Source organism: Mandrillus leucophaeus, unplaced genomic scaffold (genome assembly GCF_000951045.1).
Source record: "Mandrillus leucophaeus isolate KB7577 unplaced genomic scaffold, Mleu.le_1.0 Scaffold1, whole genome shotgun sequence".
NCBI classification, from domain to species: Eukaryota; Metazoa; Chordata; class Mammalia; order Primates; family Cercopithecidae; genus Mandrillus; species Mandrillus leucophaeus.
The window spans coordinates 6184783-6203634 of NW_012098097.1; the positions used below are offsets into that span (position 1 = coordinate 6184783).

General features: G+C 50.8%; 1 protein-coding gene and 1 long non-coding RNA gene across 2 annotated transcripts in view; one reads left to right on the forward strand and one right to left on the reverse strand.

Moving 5' to 3' along the window:
• SDK2 (sidekick cell adhesion molecule 2) overlaps window positions 1-18852 on the reverse strand; it is a 347161-nt gene that overhangs the window by 189672 nt on the left and 138637 nt on the right. The window contains exon 2 of the mRNA XM_011971658.1: window positions 6540-6699. The gene's annotated coding sequence lies outside the window, so the exon portion shown is untranslated. The remainder of the gene's footprint in view (window positions 1-6539; window positions 6700-18852) is intronic.
• On the forward strand, window positions 12737-17814 carry LOC105533189. Its single transcript, XR_001005088.1, has 2 exons — window positions 12737-12844; window positions 15644-17814. It is a non-coding gene; the product is annotated as an uncharacterized LOC105533189 (long non-coding RNA).

Genomic DNA, 18852 nt, shown 5'->3' on the forward strand with positions numbered 1-18852 from the left:
CTCCATCCTCCATCTATCCTCCCTCCACTCTCCTCCATTCTCTGTCCATCCTTCCTCCATTCTCCTCCATCCTCCCTCCCTTCTCCTCCATCCTCTATCCATCCTCCCTCCCTTCTCCTCCATCCTCCATCCATCCTCCCTCCATTCTCCTCTATCCTCTGTCCATCCTCCCTCTATTCTCCATCATCCTCCATCCATCCTCCCTCCGTCTCCTCCATCCTCCATCCATCTTCCCTCCATTCTCCTCCATCCTCTGTCCGTCCTCCTTCTGTTCTCCTTCATCCTCCGTCCATCCCCTCTCAGTTCTCCTTCATCCTCCTGCATCCTCCCTCTGTTCTCCTCCATCCTCCTTCCATCTTCTCCATCCTCTGTCCATCCTCCCTCCATTCTCCTCCATCCATTCTCCCTCCATTCTCCTCCATCCTCCATCCATCCTCCCTCCATTCTCCTCCATCCATCCTCCCTGTTCTCCTCCATCCTCTTTCCATCCTCCCTCAGTTCTCCATCTGCTGTCCATCCTCCCTCTATCCTTTGTCCATCCTCCCTCCATCTCCTACATCCTCCATCTATCCTCCCTCCGTTCTCCTCCATCCTCCCTCTGTCCTCCTCCGTCTCCATCCCCCGTCCTGTCATTTCTCCAGCCAGGGGGGTTGTCTCCAGCCATGCTGCCCTTGGTGGTGAAATGGATGTAAACTGAAGCTGAATGGATTCAACCTGGGAGATGGTTCCTGGAGAGGAGGGAGCTGAGAACAGTCAGATGAGAGAGGCTCCAGCACTAACACAAGAGGGCCTGACCTCTATGGCTTTTATGTGAGTTGCACACACACCTTCCTCCTGTACTCAGATAGGCTCGTGACTAACTGACTACCTGTTAACCTGCAAACAAGGCTGTATGGGAATCATACACACACAAACACATACATGCATGTGCGTACACACACACACACACACACACACACACACACATTTTAGCAGACACATTAGACTCCATACATTAGACTCTATATATCCAAATAAGTTTTGTGTTCTTCCTCCCCCCACCACCTGTCCCCAGCACACGCCCCAGGAATCACTTTGGGAAGCTGCATGCCTGTTCCAGGGGAGGGGTAGGTTGTGGAGCCAGTGTCCACACCTTGAGGAGGGTCTCCCATGCAGTATCCTCCTGCTCACATGAGAGAAAGGATCTCATTTCTTTAGAGTCAGATTTTGCTTTGTTTCCTTGCTGTGCTCCCAGCTCTTAGAGCCGCCTCATTTCTTAAACTGGGAATTCAAGGCTAGTTTCAAAATGGATCAAGATTTGTCACCAACAAGGGGCTCTCACAGCTCTTGTCTAAGAGGAGTTCTGCACAGGTGTACAGAGCCCCAGGTGGCCACTCAGAGGAGACAAGCTACCTACACACGTGATTTTCTGGGGGGTTTGTTATCAGATCTGTCCCATGATCTTGTCAAGACAGACACCTTGAATAGTCCTAACAGGTATCATTCAGGTCACATCTATTGCACCAGGGTGGGCTTGACCTATAGAATCCCAGGTATTCCTTACAATAATTCTCTGACGTAGGCATTACTGTGCCTGATTCCAAGGAGAGAAAACAAAATCAGGGTGGCTAACCACTTCTGCCTCAGGTGACAGAACTAGCAGGGACAGGGTCATATTCATGCAGGCCTGACTTCAACATCTATGTTCTTTTCACTCTGACCCCAATGATGGATGTGGACCCACATATTTGTGCCACAGTCACACGTACTCAGAAGGGTACACAGTACTTCATGTAGCACATGTACACACACACACACACATACACACACACACACACACAAACCCAGACTCATTTGGCTACAGAACCCACCAAGAATAAAGACTTTCAGAGATTGAACATGAATGTAAACTTTCCTCCCTTTGGAAACATAGTTAAATTTATGGCAGCACTTCTAATCTTATTTTCTCTCAACTTGCTGAGTAAATTTAGCCATTTTCCTGCCTGAAAATTGGATATTATCATCTTACTCAGAGCCTGGGGTTTGTAAAATATGGGGAAGTCCTCAGTATCCAGCAGTGGTTGGAGAGCCGTGGGCTATGAAGCTGGACAGGCTCCTATGGAATGCAGTTTTCAGTATGCATTTATTTAAAAGGTAAACCTGGAACATTTTGTTGAGCCCAGAACAAGGAAATGTTCAGAATCTAATGGGGATATGTTCAAAGAACCCATGCTCCAGCTTGAAAGAGCTCCATCGGCCCAATTTAGGTTGAGTATGGAAATGAACAATGACATGGGTGGATTAAAGCACATTGAATAAAAAAACATAATGCATCAGTTTATACTGATGCTAAATTACTTTAAAGGGGGTCAGAAAAGAAAGCTGTTTACAAATGAATGCCACCTAATATAAGTAAAAGGAATACAAGAATATCTCCTTATCACAACCACCATAGTAATAACTGATTCAGGTAAGACTCATCAGTGGATACTAAACCACTGGGTGGGAGAATCCTGGGAAGGAGATTATTCACATAGTCCCAAGTTATCACTCTATAGGCCACTCATCAACAACAAAGTGAAGAAGATATGTCAACCTTTTGACAATGGAGAAATCTGGTGGACATCACCTTGACCAGTTCACCAAACCTAACGTCACCAATAATGGGGCAAATTGTTATCAGGCGCCTTCTCCTGTGGAGCATCAAGGACACATACCTACAAATATGGTTCCCAAAAGGCTTAACAAGAGTTGAATCATGAGGATATAACTGGACAAACCCACATTGAGAGAAATTCTGCAAAGCTGGCTGGACTCTCAGAAGTGCCAAAGCCATGTAAGGTAAGAAAGAAACAATAAGGAATAGTTCTAGATTTAAGGTGTATCAAGACTCATGGCAACTAAAGGCCACGTGTGGTCTCCGATTAGGTCCAGCACTGAACAAGAACCACAACCATGGCCATGAAGGACACTGGGATAAAGGTACGTCTAGCGGAACAAATGGAGAAACTTGAATATAGGCTGCGTTTTAGATAGCGGTATTGTATCAGTGTTAAATTTCCCAACTGTGAAAATTGTGTCATGTGTGGTTCTTCAGGCAAATGCCTTGCTCTTAGGAAATATTACTTACGAATGAAGTGACAGGATGTCTACAGCAAATCCTTAAATAGTTCAGCAGAAAAGGTACATGTGTATATGTGTGTAGGGAGACAGTAAGAGAGCGCACATGAGCGAAATGTTAGCAATCGTGATGGCACCCGTATGAAGGTGTTTACAGTACTAACGATTTTACTAAGATTTGAAAAAAAATCAAGATTAAAAGAAAGAAGAAAAAAGCACCTGCTATGAGCTAGGGACACAGGTGGCTTCTATCTATCCACCACCCTTTTCCATTCTTGTGTTAACAACTTTCACCCTTCTTCCCTATCACATGGCTGTAGTGTGGGGGCTGCCAATCCTGGTGTCTGAAGCTTTGGAGTAGACATATGATGCCAGCCTGGCCAAGCAGCATGCTCCATGCTGTTGCCCACCACGACTGGTCAGGGATGGTCTGAGCTGGGCCAATCAGAATCCTTCCCTGGGACTTTCTAAGTGAAACTTCCAGAGAAGTTCTTTCTACTCAGAAAACAGGCAGCTATAGCCTGTGAGCCCTGAACTTCTCAGTGTCACTCATGACTTAATGAAGTATGAACCCAGAGGTGGGCACAGCTGAGTGACTTGGAGGGAAGAGGGCCTGGCCGTATCAAACTCTTGGTTCTAAGTCCTGAGGTTCCAGGAACTGCCAAGGTTCGGGAAGCTCTGACTTCAGTTCTGTGGTGCACTTGTGGTCTCCTCCGTAAATAATGAGAAGGCAAAAAAGGTGTTAGGGGATACAAAAGGCCATACTTTGTGGACAGTCACAAAGGACAGAGGAGATGGAGCTCTGTATGTGTGTGTGTGTGTGAGAAAGAGAGAGAGAGGGTGGGGGGGACAAAGGGGGAGAGAGAGAGAGGGAAAGAGAGAGAGAGAAAGAGAGAGAGAGAAAGAGAGAGAGAGAGAGAGATTAAGAACACATGCATTATCAGGACAGGTTTTCTAAAAGAGAAGGAATTTGAGCTGGGCCTTGCGGGAGAAAGAAGTTTCCCAAAAGGGGAAATAATCCTGTGGAGGGGAGAGGACAGTTTGGACAAAGTCCAAGAAGAGGGAGTTTGTAGGGAACCGTCCTGAGACCTTTGTAGGGAACTGTCCTGAGACCTGTGGTGGCCTGATCTGGTGGGAGTGGCAGGAGGTGAGACTATGCCATCAGGAGCAGATCAGGAAGAGTTCTAAGGCCCTTCTAAGGAGTGCAGACCTTGCCTCCGGGGCACAGCAAGTGTTTAATTGAAGGAAAATCCTGATCAGACCTGCATTCAGGCACAGCATTGCCCCCAGGCCACCAGAGCCAACACTCTTGCGGGTGAGGAGGCAAAGGAATGAGTTTCCTAAGTGCACGCTCATCTATTTCCCCTGAATAACTTCCACCCAACATAGCTATACAATGGAGTATCTGCATTCTCCCTATTGCTTTGTTTTCTAGAATTTGCAGAGCACAGTTAGCAGAAAGATTGCTTAGGATACACATTAAGGAAGCAATTGCAGCAATCCTTCTTCAATGAGAGGCAGTGTGGTGGATGGTAAAAAATTCCCACTCTGCTGTCAGACAATTTATATTTGAAGACCAGCTCAACCATCTGACTTTAGGTGATTTCTTTAACTTCTCTGAGCCTCAGTGTGTTTATCTGCAAAATGGGGGAAATAACTGAAACTACTCATAGGATTGTGGACAGGATTAAATGAGATAATCCCAGAGGGACATCATAATGTCTGCCATATAATATATTCTTTTTCATTGTCTATGATTGCTATCATCATTGTCGTCATCGTCATCATCATCATCATCACCATCATCATCAATAGCAGGACCTCATCATCGTCATCACCACCGATAGCTGGACCCTGTCCACTCCTTGAATGCCTGCAGGGACGAGGGCTATTTTCAAAGGCAGCCCATTCCATCTGGTCCTTCCACTGAGCTGGAACCTGCTTCTGTGTACCACCCACCCTTGCATCCTAGCAGTGCCAGGGCCCCAGAAGAGTGGCTCTGAACCAGATAAGGAACCAACTCTCCTCCTCGCCTCCTCCTGGATCCTGCCTCCAGCTCCCTGCCGGAAGAATTCAGGGGCAGGCTAGGCCCAGCACCACTTGCACACATGGTATGCCATCCCATGCTCTTGGTAACCCACTCGCGTGTGTCCAGCGTCTAAGAAGATGCAGGGGCTCTTCACAGAGACGGTCACAACTTCCTGGGGGTGCTAGGTGGTGGTCAGGAGAGGCTCTGACCCCCAACTGAAAGCCACAGCAGGGACTGCTCAGGGAGAGCCTTCTGGTCTCCTTGTAGGCTTCCTGGAGAACCGGAGGCCCAGAGTGGCCAGCCCTGCAGGACCTCTTGCTTGCCCATCCAGCTCTCCCCTCTGCAGGAGGGATGGGGGTGCCCTGTCCTGGACTTTCTTTTGCCAATGTGGCCACACTACACCAGCCTGTGCAGTCCAGGGTTAAGGCAGAAAGACTGGGGTGAGGAGTCACTCCAAACTCTGGCCTCTGTACTCCCTAAAGGAAAGGATGGTTCGCCAGAAGGACAGATCGAGCAATTATACCCCCTCCCCTTATTTGCATTCCTGTCCCCGGTGGCAGATTTGTATCAACATCACCAGGGCAAGACAATCTTGTTTCCCCAACACAACTGATTATGCACATCAGGCCCTGGGATTAATCACCAGCCACAGGGTTGGAGCCAATAAAACAGGCAGAGATGGGAGGATAAGAGCAGAAAGGAGGGAGTGCCTGCCCCAGTCTGTGGCTGTGAGGAAAGGCTGGAGGCCAGGGTGGCCTGGGCGAGGGGCTGCTTCCCTGCTGGCAGCAAATCCACTCTTACTGAGACCCTGTTCTCTGTCCCGGCTCTTCTTTCTCCCCTCCTGGCAGTGTCCCAGCAGGGAAAGGCCAGTCAGGCCCAAGAGCTCCATTGCATGGGCACAGATAGGAAGTGAAGATAAGCCCAAGAGGCCCTGGGAGGGCCATCTCTGTGTCCCACCGGAATTGCCCACAGATAGAAGATGTCCCCTCCTTCACTGATCCCAGGTTGCTGCAGACTCCACCCCTCCATTGGACCCAGGCCCCTCAACAAGAGTCCCCTGGAGATGGCAGGGTTCGAGAGAGTGAGGAGGGGGCCGCAGTCACAGCCACAGCCACAGCTGCTGTTAGTGAGTCCCTGTGCCCAATGCCACCTCTGCTCCTATGCACCGTGGTTCAGACCATCCTGTCCGGCAGCGCCCCGGTCCACAACCCAGCCATCCTCTGCAGGGATCAGAAGGATGGAGCCATCTCACCTCGGAGCAGGGCTGCCTTTGCCACTCACTTTCAGAACTCCAGGCTTCCAGGAGCCCCGGGCCCCACACTGTCACACACACCCCCTCCCCACCACGCCCTCTTCAAGGCAGGGCAGTGGCCCTGGCAGCCAGGAGGAAGGGCGGGGAGGCGCAGTTTACCTGTATTCCAGGGAGAACTTGGTCAGCTCCCTGTTGTTGTGCAGCCACTTGAACTCCAGCGGCCAGCTGCCCTCGGCCATGCATGTAAGCACCAGGCGGTTTCCTTCCAGGTGCACCTGTGTCCGTACAGGCTCCGTCTTGAAATACGGGGACACGTCATCTGCAGAAACAGGGAGACAAAGTCGTCAGTGGTCACCTGCTCACCCATGTGACCTGGTCATTTAGTATCCTAAGGCCCCTAGGCAGATGGAGCAGGTGCAGCCAGGTAATCTGCCCAAGGTCCCGTGGCTGGGAGGGACGTGAACCTGGGTCAGTCTGACTCCAAGGCTTGGCCATCAGTGTGAGTCCCCGACATCTGCCAACCAGAGCCCTGCCTCCTTCCTCCCCAGACCACGCTGGGCTATTGCCCTGCTGCCAGCCCACACTCCAGCACCTTCTATCACTTCCCTCCCAGCATGCACATCCACTCCATCCGCTCTGCTCGTGGGTTCTCCCTCCAGGGCAGGAGGCAAGGGGGCACTTTCTGTGGCTCAGCCAAAGGGAATATCAGTGTCACAAGGAGAATAGGGAGGTGGGTTGACATAAGTCGTAGGGGGTCCTGCTCCCCAAGGCTGGGGGAAGCCCTCAAAGGCATCAATCACAGAGTCTATCCAGCAGGGTCCCGTGACCACTGGCTGCCTGTACCTTCCATCCTGGGCCCTGGGCCAGTCTGCCTCTACCTCCCCATTCACTCCAGGATGGCTGCCCAGGTGGTGGGTGAGGGGCAGAATAGCTGCTTCCCCCTCCCTGCAGTCACCCTCATCCTCTGAGCTGACTTAGTCCCGCAGACCTCCCTGCCCCACCACAGTTCTCTCGACAGAGACAGTGAACTTCGCCCCGGACTCCACAAGACTGCTCAGCTGGCTGCTCCGGATGGAAATGGGGCCTCTGCCCTTCTGGCCAGTGCGGGAGAGGGTGGATGTAAGTGTACACAAGGGAACTGATGGAACAATGGGGCAGATGCAGGAAAGGGCAGGGGCTCTAATCCATCATGGAGATACCTGCCTTTTTGTGGATAGGGTGGGGCCGGGAGGCAGGAGCCAGCATCTGGAAACAATATCCACAAAGATGACAGCACCTGCTATGTTCCAGGCTGTTCTAGGGGCTCTACCATATGCTCTTCTAATCTTCACTGCAACCTCATGACCAGACAGGATTACAATCTACATTTTGGAGAGGGGACACCAAGGCCTCGAGAGGTTAGAAACCTGCCCAAGGTCACACAACTGGGCGGGAGGTGCTCAGTCCCACAGACAGCTTCAGAGCTGAGGCACTTGAGCCCATAGCTCCCTCTGTGAAGCCAGAACCAGGGCTGGAGGAGAGGACAGATATCATGGAAGAACCTGCAGATGCCCAGAGCTTGTGCCAATGAGCCTTGCATTTGACCGATTCGAGGGAGTGGGTTCTAGAAAGCACCACTCAACAGCTCACCTAGTGAGCACCTACTACGTGCCAAGGGCTTGAGGCAGCAGCTGGCGGGGAGTCCAGGCTTGCCAGCCCAACTCCATGCATCTTCCGGTGTGACCACAATGTGCCCAGAGGGGTGGGATGTAATTAAAGCTGCACAGGCTGCTGTTGTCAGGGCAGGCCCTGGGCACCCCAACCTTCAGGCCAGTGGTAGGGGATCTGTCATCTACAGAACTGTCTACGTTCACTCTACCACTTCCCAGCGGCGTGCGGTGGACAAGCGTTCATTTATCTGAGTCTCTATTTCTCCATCAGTGGACACAGGAAAAGAAATAGCTACCTTCATGTCTAAGGATGGAAGGAAACAGTGATGGTGAAAATGCTGGCTCCATGCCTGGCCCAGAGTAGATGTTCTGTCAATATTCTTTTCCTTCCTGAACCCTAAAGTACAGTGTCCCCTCCAGGGAAGGGGCTCCACCACCCTTAGTGCTGGCTGATGCCCCAGGCCCATCTTGGTCAGACAGTTAACTTTCCCCTGTGAGCCCGGAGGGTGGAAAATACCAGACAGCTTTCTTTTGGTTTAAGAAATGGAACAAACCAGGCTGGCCATGGTGGCTCATGCCTGTAAGCCCAGTGCTTTGGGAGGCCGAGGTGGGAGGATCGCTTGAGGCCAGGAGTTCAATACCAGCTTGGGTGACATGGTGAGACTCCCTCTTTACCAAAAAAAAAAAAAAAAAAGAAGGAAAGCTGGGAGGCTGAGGCGGGTGGATTGCCTGAGCTCAGGAGTAACACGGTGCCTGGGCAATACGGTGAAATCCCATCTTTACTAAAATACAAAAGAAATTAGCTGGGCATGGTGGCGAGCACCTATACACCTATAGTTCCAGCTACTTGGGAGGCTGAGGCAGGAGAATGGCGTGAACCCAGGAGGCGGAGGTTGCAGTGAGCCGAGATTGCGCCACTGCACTCCAGCCTGGGCAACAGAGTGAGACTCCATCTCTACAAAAAAAAAAAAAGAAAAAAAAGGAAAGAAAGAAAGAAAAAGTAAAAGAAATGGAACAAACCAACAAAAGAAGAGGAAGGGGCTAGGCAGGGGGCAGTTTATAGCTGGAAGGGAGCGGACCCAGGTGATAGCAGGCCGTGGCTGGGTACAGCGGGCCTTCTCCTGCACCCCAGGCTGGAGCATAAGGAAGGCCCGGAGCCTGGGACCTGGGTCTATCCTCTCACCATCAGATGTGCCCAGTACTGGACGTCCTGGTCTTTGGTCAGGTTGAGCCCTTGTTTCCAGGCCTCACTGGGTTCAGGTAGAGATTCACAACTTAACAGAAGCCATCATGTACATGTGGGGCCCCAGTCAGCTGGCCCTGCTGCACAGCACCCCCACACTTTGCACCCCCCAGGCCCGAGGGCTCAGTCTTATTAATATGTAATCTGCGGTGGGTTGGGAGGCTTTTCCTTCAACTCCCAGCCTGGCTGCTACTAACCCTTATTGTGGGGACCACCAGAGGGGCAAACCTGAGGGTGGCCTCAGGGTGGCTCAGAGTGCAGGTGCTGGCAGGAGGCTGCCTTCAACTGCTCCCTCTACGTTTGTCTGACTGCTGATGTTTCTTTTTTTTTTTTTTTTTAGAGACAGGGTCTCGCTCTGTCACCCAGGCCACAGTGCAATGGCATGATCACTGCAGCCTCAACCTCTGGGGCTCAGGTGATCCCTCTACCTCAGCCTCCTGAGTAGCTGAGATCACAGGCATGCACCAGCAGTTAACTTTTGTATTTTTAGTAGAGATGCGGTTTCGCCATGCTGGCCAGGCTGGTCTCGAACTCCTGACCTCAAATGATCCACCTGCCTTGGCCTCCCAAATTGCTGGAATTACAGGCGTGAGCCACCGTGCCCGGCTTGCTAATGTTTCAATCACGCATCTCTCCCTGCTCATTCATGCACATCTTTCCATTGCTCTTAACAAGCGTCAGGTGAATGCAGCATCTTAAAAACAGTTGAGAAGATGCTTCTTTCTGAGTGTGGACTTGGAGGTGTGACTACCACTGCTGGTCCCTTCCAGGGGCGCTTGTGCCTCCAGGGTCTTTGGCCACCTCTGGTCAGGTGGTGAGGAGGTTGGAGAGGCTGGTGGGCACCCATTTGCCAAGGAAAAAGACCCACTGCCCGCTGCCCGCCTGGCAGCAGCCAGCTCTGCTCTCAGCTTAACAAATGGGCACATTCTTACTTCAAAGGCGCATTCATATTCTCCAGTAGCTTTCAAGAGCCCTTTGAATCGCGCTTTTAAAAACCCTCTGTTCATTGCTGTCATCACTCGTTTGTTTTAAAACAATAACGATCCAGCCCCTGGGTGATTAAATCCCTTCCATGTGGGGCTGACTCAGAGCCAGAACAGTCAGAAAGGCTGGGCAGTGTGTGTGTCTGCATGCACACATGTGCATATGTGTGAGCACACACACACTGCGCCCAGACGCCCTCGCCTCTGTAAACCTGCTCACTGGGCAATTTCCTCCCAGGTCTGCGTTTGCCAGTTCATTCTTCAAGCGCTCCCGGGGGTGCCAGCCTGTAGCAGAATGACTTTTGCTTGGATGGGTTGATTCCAGAGGCTGCTGGAGATAATGACTCTGGGGAGGAAGAGAGGAAAGGGGAGGCCTTTCCCTGAGAATCTGCTGGGTACCAGGCTCTGGGTTGGGGGCCCCACATTCTCCGCCTCCTGTTGTCCTTACAAGGCTCCTCTCCCCAGGCTCCTGCGGTGAAGTCACCCCCTCCCGAAAGACCCCCTGCCCTCTGGATACAGGGATCCTAGAAGGGACGCCCTACCTAGGACTCAGAGCAGTGACAGCTGATTTTCCTCCAGGACCTGCCTCGTCTGAAAGCAAGAGATGGCAGGGGGCTGGCAGGGTGTGTGCTGTAGGAAGAATGACAGACGGAGGGGAAGATGCTGCTGGGATAACAGAACGTGTGGATGTGTCCATGTATGCATATGTATGTGTGTGTGTGCATGTGTGTGTGTGCATGTGTGTGTGCAGGTGTGTCTGCATGTATGTCCATGTGTGGACGTTCACATATCTGTGAATGTCAATGTGTGTGTCAGTGCACATCTGTGTGTGCAAGCCTGTGTGTTCAAGTACGTGTGTCTGTGGTCTATTTCTGTGTGCACATATCTGTGTGTGTGTGTATGTGTTTATGTGCAGGGATGGATTTCTGTGCTGTGAATGCTCAGGAGGGTAACACAAATCAGTGACTTTGGGAAAGTCACTTAACCTCTTTGTACCTCATTTTCCTTAGCTATAAATTGGGGATATGTTTGCTTTGAAGATTAAATACATTAATAAATATATACCGCTTAGAACTGAACCTGGCATGTGCTAGGAGGGGTGGCTATTAATACTATTGATCATATATAAAGATGGACAGATTAGCCCAGAGAGAAGAGCTCATATCCTGTTGGCAGCTGCCAGTGGCTCCCCTAGCCTTAGTACTAGGATGGTACAGTATACAACGTATGCAACTGTATGCAACAGCCCTTTTAGCCACTCTCCCTGTGGAAAAGAGGATAATTGAGAAGGAAGGAGGATTGTGGATAGAAAGAATCAACGTTATAAAGATGTCATTCTCTTAAACTTTTCACTTCAAACACACACACATACACACATGAAGGAATTTTTTTTAAGTAGACAAAGTGATTCTAAAGTTCACATAAAAACAACAACCGTGAAAGAATAGCCAAACAAATTCTGAAAAAGTATAGCAAACAGAGGAAACCAGCATAGACATTTAACTACATTACAAAGCTGCAATAATTAAAACAGTGCCTTCTTATAAAATAGACTGATGAAGAAATTGTCCGGGAGTCTAGAAATAGACCCAAATACATACGAGGAAATTTAATGTATGATGAAAGTAGAATTTCAAATCAGTGGGTAACAGACCAATTATTCAATAAATGGTTTTCAAACAGCTAGGGAACCATTTGGGGATAAAAAAATAAAGTTGAATCTCTTTCTGGCACTTTTACCTCAAAATAAATGCTAGAAAGATCAATGTTTTAAACATAAAAAATGAAATTCTAAAAGACCTAGAAAAAAAAATCAGAGATTTAAAAATATACAGTCTTGGCAAAGCAAAGTACTTGCCAAGTACTTTCTAAGTACTATGCAAGCTCCAAAAGGTCATAAAACAGATTGATACCTTCAACTACACAGAAATTCTGCCTGGAAAAAGAAAAAGCCTCATAAACAAAAAGAAGCAACAAATGACAAACTGGGGAAAGATATTTGCAACTCTTATCATGGGCAAAGAGCTAATTTTCCTGATATAGAAAAGTTCCCACAAATCAATAAGAAAAAGATTAACAAACCAATAGAAAAATGGGCAAAGGATATGAAGTTCGCAGAAAAGAATTACAAATGCCCCTGGAACTCACACAAAGATGCTCAGCCTCATGATAAGAGAAAGGAAAACTAAAATTCAATAAGATACCATTTTTTCCCCTATCACATCGGCCAAGATGTAAAAGTGTGATATTCTGGGCTGGTGAATTTGTAGAGCAACAGGCACCCTCGCAGACAGCTTTGCGGGACTGTAGCTTGGTACGCCCTCTACGGAGAGCAATTTGGCAATGCTATCAAAGCTAAAAATGCACACATCCTCCAATTCGCCAACTCTTCAAGGAATTCACCCTCCGCAGACTCACTTGTGCATGTGTGAAATGACAGCACTTCAGAGTCTCTTGGTTTGTAATAGCAAAAGCTTGGAAATGGCCTGAATGCCTATCAAGAGGGCACTGGTTAAAGAAACGATTGTTCCTCCAAACAACAGAATTCTGTGCAGCAGACGGCGTCTGAGCGATCTTTGAGAACTACTGGTAGATGACAAAAACAAGAATAGGGCGGATAAGCTCAGGCATGGAATAGGGTGGATAATCTGCTACCGTTTACATAGAAGCTTTTCTTCTTCAAGTATAAAAATCAATTTGCTTGTATTGGCACAGGCTTTTTCTAGTGGCTCCATGAAAAACGGACCCCAGTGACACTTGAGGGAGATCTGGATGCCCAGGGACTTGGGTTGGGGGACTAGCTTTTCACTCTATACCTTTGTGTAACATTTATATTGTGGACCACGGGTATGAATTACTTATCTATGATCAGATATATGTATATATGTGCATACGTGTATGTAAGTGTGCAGGGTGGGCCGTTCACAGGGTGATCCCATTGATGACAGGGAAGAGGACAGACCCTCTGTGTGTCATTTAGGCATGTCACATGGCTCAGGGGTCCCGGACCACCGGAGCCTGAGCTGCTTAAATGAAGAGCTGGCCTTCAGAGGCCAGCAAGAGGCCTCAGCCTGGGGCTTCCTTGTAATTTCCCATAACAGGTCAAGGGGCGCTGATTGCCATCTTCCCTTGATATTCGCACTAAATACCCCCATTGTCCTCCCTAGGCTCCAGGCTAAATGGCCCCATACAGAAGCCAATCTCAACTTCAACTTTTCCCCTCCTCTGCAAAATAATGTCATCTTTCTCTGGAGTTCCCAGGCTGTGTCCATCTCACTGTTCAGGGGATTTGACTTCCCAGCCAGCCCAGCCCTGGGAACCGTACCTCCCATGGAGCCATTCTGCTGGGAATGGGTCGGTGGGTGGAAGAAGCGGGTGATGGCTTCTACTGGCCACCTGATTGGCCAAGTGATGTCCATCTGCCCTCCAGAACAAGCTGCAGGGAGTACCAAGCCTGGACGAACTCCCTTCCCAGCTCTGAAACATGCAGAAACCTCTCTTTTTGTGGCTTCTTCTCAGGCATGGAATAAGGGCTCAGTCATCATGAGCTTCCCTGGAATGCTTGGCAACAGGGTGGGAGCTGGGATTTCTACACTCACAAACTTTTTCCCCACCATCTCCTAGTCTTGACCCCACTGCCATGTCCTGGATTGATTACCACGGCCTCCTAATGGGTGCCAGGGGTAGAAACCTGTGGTCCTTACCCTTGGCGGGCCACAGACCTGAGCAGGATGAACCCTGGGTCAGAGGGAGCAGGGGCTCAGGGTGGGCTGCTCTCACCAAACCTCACTTTTCTCCAAACTTCTAGTCTTGCTGCTGCCTTTATTCCATATTAGCCATGGAACTTTCTATCCACGAAGCACTTTATGTCCATCATCTCAGTTAAGAGGCCTGAGTTCATCTCAAGGAAACCACTATCATTGTCCCCATTTTACACAGGAGAAAACCGACGCTCAGAAAGGTTCTGTAATTGGACTCTGCCACATTGACATAAACCCAGATCTGGCAGGTTCCAGAGCTCTGGATCTTTCTACCATTAGCATAAGACTTCCCAAAGCTGTCTCACCCTTCATACCCCAACCTGTAACACCAGGGGTGGTGAGAGGGACGCGGAACATTCAAGGAGGGTGGTGGCCTCTCTCAGGGAACTGGTTTCCACTCCACAAGCAGAGGCCATGCAGCATTCCTACTCCAGCCTGCGATGTCACGGCCCCAGAGCCAGATCCTGGGGTGAGGGCGAGACAGGCGGCCCAGCTGGGAATGAGTCCTGGAAATTAGCTAGAAGGATAAGGTCGCAGAATATCCCAGGAGAGACTGGTCTGCCCAGGGGGTGAGGGTTTCAGGTGGATGAGCTAAGAAAGTGCAGGGACAGAAGCTTGGAAATGGAGGTCAAATAGCACAGAAGACGAATGCAGACAGGCGTGGGAGCCGGGTAAAATGAGGCAGAGGCCAGAGCCTTGGAGGCTTCTTGGGAAGAAGGGGCTAAGCTGGGGGAACCCACCCCACAGCCCTGCTCCCAAAGAACCACCTTTTCAAGAATCTGGCTTGAAGATCCCAGTGCGAGAAGATAAATTGGGTTTACATCCCATTTCCATGCTAACTAAAGTTTGACCTCATGCAGATTCACCTCCTGGGCCTTACCTGTCGCATCAGTGAAACAGATGGAAGCCCCTGCTCCCGAGGCTGCAGGAGGATCAAATGAGCTAATGTGTGTGAGGTTGGAGCCGCAGTGCTTGAAGCCTCCGGGGTGCCCCTTTCTGCCACACAAACCGTTGGGGGTGGTCACATAGGGAGGAGATGGGGAAAGAGGGGCAGGGCTGTTATGATCATCCCAGCTGTTTCCTTCTTCTCAGAACCATCCCCCCTAAGCAGCCCACAGTCTCCTGAAGGTCTTACATCTGAGGCTTCCAAATTCAGCCTCCTCAAGGCCATTCCAAGCTGGCTCAAAAATTGGGTCTTGCCTGGGATGGCTCATAAGGTTTTGAGCAGGGTCGGGACTGGTAGAGACAGCTGGAGCCTGGGGAGGGGTTGCAAACGCCTGCATGGACTGGTCCCACAACGTTGGTCAAACCCAGGTAGGAGACGGTACCGGACAGAGTGCTGAGGGCCCAGGAGGAGGCTGCTGTGGTCCTGTCCAGCCCCTGCCCTCCAGAAGAAATGTCTGCACGCCATACGCCGCAGCAGGCGGGGCAGGGACTCTCTAGCTGCCTATAAAGGCTGCAGGGCCCAGGGCTCCCTTCCCTCTCCCAGCCCCATGCCTGGCAAGGCTTCCTGCTCCTGCCTCCCCAGCCAGGGCCCCACAGCACCCTAGCCCCCTTCCCTTGGATTCCCTCCTCCTCCCTTCTCCCACAAATGAGATGCTAATTTATGCCCCTCCCTGTCTCCTAGCAGATGCCTGGCCCAGCTCCGGCCCCGGTGCCGCCTGCATGCCAAGTGCTTCATTAGCCAGGAAAGAAGACTCTCGCCCTCCTTTGTCTAATCCTCGCCAGTGACCTTCAGGAGCCAGGCACCTTCTGACGTCGGGGGCCTGGGACGGTGCAATCATCAATTATGCCGCGGCCTCCGCAGCTGTTCCCGAATGGATTTCTTGCTCAGAGAAGCGTGTTCGAAAAGCATCTAATGGAACGGATCATCAATTTGTTTGAATACACATCTAATCTGATTAGGGGGGCACTGGCCACCAGGGCAGCTAGTACAACTGAGCCTTGACATGGCCTCAGGGAATCGTAAGTGGGATGGCGGGGCCAGCCTGGGGAAGGAGGGTTGTGTGCCCTGGGCCTGCCACCGAGCCCTCCTTGAGCTCAGCCCATGGTACGTTCAGCCAAAAAAGTCACAGAGAAAAGCAGAGCACGTCACACAGATGCCAGGAGAGCTGGGCCCATGCCTCCTGTTTTTCTGTAGCCCTGGCACTAGGCACAGAGCCTGGGACAAAGAAGATGCTTGGGAAATATGTGGTGAATGAATGACAATAAGACCCAACATGGAAGCCAAGGGATGTTAATAAAGTCATCTCCGGGACAAGACTAGGTGATGCCTGTATTGGGTTGAATATGTCTCCCCTAAATTCATGTCCTTCCCAGAACCTCAGAATGTGACCTGATTTGGAAATCGAGTCTTTGGAGATGTAGTTTGTTAAGATGAGGTCACGCTGGAGTAGGATGGGCCTTCCGTGACTGGTATCTTTGTAGGAGGAGAAGAAATCTCGGGACAGAGACTCACAAGGAGAAGACAGGAGCCAAGTAAAGACAGAGGCAGGGACTGAAGCGATGCATCTACCAGCCAGGGAACGCCAAGGACTGCCGGGAGCCACCAGGTAGGCCTAGGACGGGGGCGGGACGGAGCCTCCCGTTGAGCCTGCAGAAGGAGCATACTCCTGTCACCTTGATTTCAGACTTCTGGCCTCCAGAACTGTGAGAGAATAGATTTCTGTTGTTTAAAGCCACCCAGCTTATAGTACTTTGTCATGGCAGCCCCAGGAAACTCACACGATGCCTACAGGAAGCTTTGTCCATCATTCCACAGAAGGCAGCCTGGCAGAGAACCTGAAGGGAGCCCGAGCCCTGCCTCGCTGGACGTAGCCAGTCCTTCCCAGACACACCACGTGCGCCTTGCCCCAGGGCCTTTGCTAGTGCCGCTCTCTTCCCTGGGGAGCCCTTTCTTTCCTTCTTTACCAGGGAAACGTCGGTGTTCAATCCATGTTAGTTCCTGTCCAGCACCCCTTCAAAGCTGTAACGCTTCTCCAGATGTCCTCCTCGGACTACTGAGATCGCCTCCCTCCCAGCATGCTTGGTGATTCCCATGCTACGTCCCCCACTGCTGGGCACACTGGGGCTCCCTCATCTCCCTAGCCCCAGAGCCTGGCAATGGCCTGGCATACAGAAGAGCCCAGATCCATGATAAAGTAGGCAAGCGAACTTGCTGTGGACCAGTAGGTTCCCTCCCCTCTTGGAAGCAGACCAGACTGGAGATCACAAAGTTCCCTTCCAGCCCTGACATTATAAGAGCCGAGTAGCTCTCTGGGGGATGACCTTACTGGGCCCTGGAATGGGACCACCTGGGTTCAAACCCAGTGGACTCTGCCACCCACAAGCTGTGTGTCCCTGGGCATCACTAATTCTGCTGCACCTCTCCTGAAAAACAGGGATAGCAGTGCCTACCTCACAGGTCTATGGAAAGGGGTAAGGGCTTCAACCAGTGCCTGGTACAGAGAAAGAGCCCTTGAAAAGGAGGCTGTTATTATTTCTCATCTTGGCTTGGTGTAGCCTCTGCAAGCCCATCTCATAGCCAGGGCCTCCTGTTTGAACCACACAGGTAAACAGGGCCAAAGCACCTCCAAGCTTGCATGGAAAAAAAGATGGTTTTCATTTCCAATAGGGTTATTTTGCAATTAACAGAGGGGAAGGGAGCTCTTTCTTACATTTCCCTTGGAGGGTTCAGAGATTAAACTTATACCATTGATTAGAATGTTTTGGCCTCACGGTTCTATTATCATTTTAGTGTGTTCAGATTCATTTGCGCTATAAAAGCGGTGATAATAAAATGTTCACAAACTCCTGGAATTCCTCCCAAGCCCGATGGTGCTACGTGGACCACAATCCTCTTCCCCTCAGGGACCCCGAGGCAGGACAGCATGCTTGGAGCAATTCTCCAATTTTACAGCTGAGACTTGAGACCTCCTAGAAATTGATCAATGGCCTGGCCGGCCTGGGTGGCTTCATGAGACTTGGCTCTGCCTCACCTCTGTCACTCTTCTCACAGGTGACTTTCTCCACCATGCAGGTACCACTCTTCTGCCCATCCCCTAAGCCTGTGGACTCTGGTGACAGAGAGCCACTGGCTTCCCACAGGTCCGCAGGAGCCCAGAGCAAGGACTTATAGGACCAGGGATGCTTCCCAGAACCCACAGCCTGGAGGTCTCCAATGTCTACCTCCTTGGTCAATGATGATGCCACCAGATGCAGGGCACAGAAGGCTGTGCCGTGAGGAAGGGACCAGCACCCCAGAGCTCTGGCTGGCATGCTTCCCGGGGCAGCCACTGTTCCTCCTCTTGCCCACCCTTGGAGAAGGGCCATCATCTAAAAGGAGGGAGAGATGGAAGTGGGGGGAAGATGGGAGTTAGGGGTGGTGGCTCTGACTTAACACCAGCCTTGGTTTCCCAATATTGAATGAAGAGGGCTGAACTGGACAGCGGGTGTCCTTAGGGGCTTGACCTCACCACCCCCAGATGGGGCCTTTCTGCCCAATTTCAGGGGCTTCTCCTCAATTTCCTGGCTTCAGGTCAAGGCTGCTCAGCCCAGGGACAAGAAAGAAAGGTGGGTATTTTTTAAAGGCCGACTCCACACTGAGCTCCTCATGTTTACCCATTTAATTCTCCCAGCTTCCTTAGGGGAGTGCTGTGAGGACTCCCCTTTTATTTCTCTCATCAGAAGCTCAGAGGAGAGAGGTACCCAGTCACATGTGTGTCAGCGGCCGAGCTGGGTTTTGAACCCACAGCTGCCTGCCTCCATGCAAGTCCTCTGACCTCCCCTCCGTCCAGGCTGTGTTTGGAGCCCAGGAACGGATTCCGAAGCTGGGCCCCGCAGGGGAGGAAAACAAAG